Source organism: Etheostoma spectabile, chromosome 21 (genome assembly GCF_008692095.1).
Source record: "Etheostoma spectabile isolate EspeVRDwgs_2016 chromosome 21, UIUC_Espe_1.0, whole genome shotgun sequence".
Classification (NCBI taxonomy): Eukaryota; Metazoa; Chordata; class Actinopteri; order Perciformes; family Percidae; genus Etheostoma; species Etheostoma spectabile.
Genome location: NC_045753.1, coordinates 12,061,737 through 12,066,308, shown reverse-complemented (window position 1 = coordinate 12,066,308; position 4,572 = coordinate 12,061,737). Strand labels below are relative to the sequence as shown.

Sequence of the window (4,572 nt, the reverse complement as noted above, 5' to 3'; positions counted from 1 at the left end):
GGGGGGGGGGGTAACTCCCCTGTTGGAATGTGTGTAACTGTATGAGTGTGTTCTGGAACAGAGCGACTGTAGCATGCTTTGTATATTTCTCATGGACAAATGAAGTTACTTTGGAATGACACAAGTCTTCACTCTGTTACAGCCCCGAGAAATTATTCAATCTGAATAATGCTGCCGATATATCCCTCCTTGTTTTTGCCTTTTGCTCACGTTTTACACTCCAAATCACATCCACATATTTTCATATCACAAGTCCGCTCTGTGATTTGTATCTAGGCGTAATGTGGACAAGAGCTGCCACTAATGATTATATTTATTATCAATTCATCTGTCGGATAAATTACTTGATTGATCAGGTAATCTTAAAAATTGCAGAAAATTGTGAAAGTTGACGTCAAAGTTATTCAGTTTATTGGCATTTTTCACTAGGCCTAAAGGATTGATTGATTATAATTAATAGCTGACGTTTGAATTGTTTCAGCTCTGTTATGGACATAATAATAATGCAATAAACAACAGTGTGAAATGTGGAACAGGACCAGAGCTGGAGCAACCTGAGAGGCATGAAAATGAATCCAGCGGGAGATTCCTGGCAGGATTTGCAGGGAGGAGCATTCATTTAAGCGGGAAGACACTTTTATTGATTCTATTTCTGGGCTCTTATCAGTGACATTCCTGTGTGCACATGTACATGCATGGTCTGTTCTGTCTGTTGTTGCTCATCACTGCAGTTATCCGTGTTTGTAATCCACTTTATGTTTCTCTCTTTATCTGCCCATACAAGGTTTTCTTTTTCAATGTTTCCGTTTTTCGAGACAATGCAGAAATATGAAATAGTACATTCAAACAAGATTTGCATCACTCACACAGGCATGTAAATATATTGGGACTGTTGTGTGTGGATGTAGTTAAACAATACAGTATATCTGTATAGGTTTGCTTCGATCTTTGTTGCAGTTCTTTAGTTCGATGTATACAGACTTGTTTTAGGGACGTCAAGTTCAGGAGGTAGAGCGGTCTTCTGGTTTGATCACTGGCCCCCGCAGTCAACAAGTGTCAGTGGGCGAGACGCTGAACCCCAAATTGCTCCCGATGCTGCCCCATCGGTGTGTGGATGTGTGTGAATGGTTATCTGATGAGCAGGTGGCACCTTGTGTGGCAGCCTCGGCCACCAGCATGTACAGTATGGTGTCACGTAGTCATTAACACTATTAAAGCGCTATATAAATCTAGTCCATTTGTTGAAACGCAGCCAGAAATTGCTTTTAAAAATGAAAAACAACACAGTTCATGTAAAATAACAAAGGCAAAAAGAACAGCTGTGTTTGAAACCATTCCCTCAATCACTCATTCCCTATTCCATATAGTGTTTATTAAATAGTAAACTATATAGAGCTCAGCAGTGGCCGCCCACTTTTTTTAACAACTCTGGTTCCGGAAGTTTTTTTCGCGTACGAAACTGTCATAATCTTCAATGGCAGAAGCTCACTCTAGCCGTTTTACGGGTACAATAAACGTTTCTATGGTAACAGTGAGTTGGACCAATCAGAGACAATGGTGGTACTTAGTATTGTGGGTACTGTAGATTTTCTCTCTAAAATTGCGGATAAAACATTCACATTTACAAGCACACTCTCTTTTTCCTTTTCCGTTTTTGCAGTTGCTTCTTCTTCTTCTTCGGGAAAACACAGCCGCACTGCATTGTGGTACACGAGAGTCAAATGTAGGGTACATTGTATGTACACTCAAATTAGCAGTGCATTGTGGGTATTTTATAGTGGACTACATAGTAAATAAAATTATGATATTGACCCATGATAGGGTACGGTTTCGAACACAGCTAATTTCTGTCTTCAGTCTGATTGTGTGTCAAGTAAATTCAAATGCAACGTTGTGTGGAAAAATTCAGCTGGACTTCAGTCCACTTTGGCCAGAGTGCTATCTAATAGTGCGATGCCTTGAACTTGAATTCTGATAATGCTCTGAGTTATGGGCAGCCAAGCCTGGTGCCACGTTCAACTTAAAAGGCTTGGCACTGTGCCCTACAACTCCTCTCAGCCCAATGCCTCGCCCACGGAGCCCGCATGCTTTCATGAAACAATGGCAGAAACCAACCAGAGGTTTTGTTTTTGATAAGAAACGTTTCATTGTAATTGTCCTTTTTCTTCCACTTGTGTTGCCTGTCACTAGTTGCTACGCCTGGCTTATATACTATATGAATTGTGAGATTAAATGTACAGGTTGATATTGAGAGTCAGATTCAAGGATTGTATGTGAAATGCACTTTTCATTTGCACTCCCATTGCATGTTTGTGCAGCATCTGATTTATAAAGACAGCAGCTATGCGATCAAGTGGGAGGCTTTCAGGTCCCGGAAAACTATCTATATATCTATATTTAATAATTATCTGTATAAGGAAAACGATCCAATAACCTTTTATGTCTAATACGTCCAGATATCTGCTTTGAAATCCTCAACAAAAAGATTCTCCTCATGACTCCAGAACTTCCCTGAGAACCATGTTTTTAAACTTTCCTTAATATCAAAAGTAATCCAGTAATCCAATTTGCAATGTTAAGCCCACAGTACACCTCACTGACTGACAACATTATTACATCCCATTATACTTCACTCCAAATTATGGGAACTGTAGTTTGGAAACTCAGCGCATGATTATCACCTAAATAGAAGTGAGGCGAAGTACTATATTATACCATACAAAGTACTATACCAATATCATGTCATAAAACTGGTGGTTTTATTTATTAAAAAAATAGTTATTTAAGCATTGCATTCAGGGGCAGATGCCCCTTTTTCCATTAGGAATGGGGGTCAGAAACTTATATCTAGGGATGCACACATACCGATGCCAATATCGGGGATCGGTCCGATGCCGAGCGCATATACTCGTACTTGTAATCATAAAATTACTCTGATACTACCACACCCGATACCACCGCATAGCAACGTGACATTAAGTTCTCCGTAGAGCAGGTAGAGGTGGCGGAAGAGGAGCAATGCCAGCCGGTAAGCCCCCCCGAGTCTCACCCAGCCAGTGGTTGCTGACACCAAAAAACGTGTGTGTGTGGAGGGGGGGGGGGGGGGGGGGGGGGGGGGGGGGGGGGACTGATGAACTCTGATAAGAGCCTTTCACTGGGTGGGAAATGAGCTCAGCTGTCAGCTTTAGCCAACAATCTGTCTACAACAACAAAGATCATGCATGGTGCAGTGAGCATGACAACACTGCTCACTACAACACAACTATAAAACTCAATAAATCCAATATCATGTCATATATTATGAATGTCTGGATTGTTCAGTTCAGGAAATGAACAAATACCTGATCTACATAATAATTGTTCACTTAACAACTTTATTACAATCATTGACTATAATGTTTTATTGTTGCTGTTATTGGGCTACCAATAACAAATGCCTTCTTTGCCTTCATTATTTTACAATCTGAAACAATGTGTCTTGCCATGTGGGGACGTTTACTGTAAGCTTTCCAGAGTAGTTTCGGACACAAATATAAAGTGTCCATCGAACTGACTGACGAAGTATTCAAACACATGGCTGCACTGGCCATTAGATGGAAATATTCTAGATGTGTTTTTTTGCATTGTTTTGTTACATATGACCTCCAAAGTGTGCTTTATATATTTGGTATTTTTGGAAACTTTAAAAATATGATCTCCAATAGAATTTGAAAGAAAGTTCTGTTGGTTTGAACAAGTCCTGGCTGCACGGCACCACTTTGTAATGACTGTCTCGCTGTTGGAAGCTACAGTATTAGCGTCTTACCTTTTTTGAAAGCAGAATCAACACATTCCTCTTCTTACAAATGAAAAGTTGAATTCACAAGCAGTAAAATACACAATTCAATACACTCAGGGGTTTGGCTGCTACAGCCTCACTTGGTCTGGTATGACCATTACCTTATGGTGGCTAATGTTATTGTAGCTAGTGTGTGCTAGGTTTGTGGTTGTTGTTTGTCAGAGGTTATATAAATGTTAGATTCCTCAGTTATATACATTATATCATTTAGCATAAGTGGGATTTTATTGGTTATAATGTTCAGTGTACCAAAGTAAAGACACTGATAAGCTGTGCGTTGGATGGTTCTGGCCATTAATTCCTGATAATGGACACCTCGTTGGGCATTAACCCTTACATAGTCTATATTGACAATGTTTCATTACATATTGTTCAGGTGGGGCCAGATATTCCGCCGGATGTCCCTCATTTCGGCAGGATGTTCATCACCTTTCGCTTTCTTTGTGTTGGTATTTTAAACTCCGGTAGATTTCTGAGGACCTTGGTACTCCTCAAATCCAGACAGCTACTTTAGCTAGACTATCTAAAACATCTGCAACTACAACTACTACAAACAACTATCTAAAACAAGGTACAGATGTTCCACCAAAAACACTTCCTTCCCGAGGCTATTTTGCAGAGGCACAGTTGCTCTGTCCGGCGCTCGCCGCCGCCCAAGACAATTGGCTTCAAGAAATGCCAATAAACCAGAGTACGTTGTTCCCCCAATCCCAGAATGCTGTGTGGACTAGCCA

At 40.4% G+C, this 4,572-nt stretch overlaps 1 protein-coding gene across 45 annotated transcripts in view; it reads left to right on the top strand.

The window, feature by feature from the left end:
• The window catches only part of LOC116670945 (ankyrin-3), a 152,702-nt gene that overhangs the window by 60,463 nt on the left and 87,667 nt on the right, over nucleotides 1-4,572 (top strand). The gene's annotated exons all lie outside the window — the stretch shown is intronic.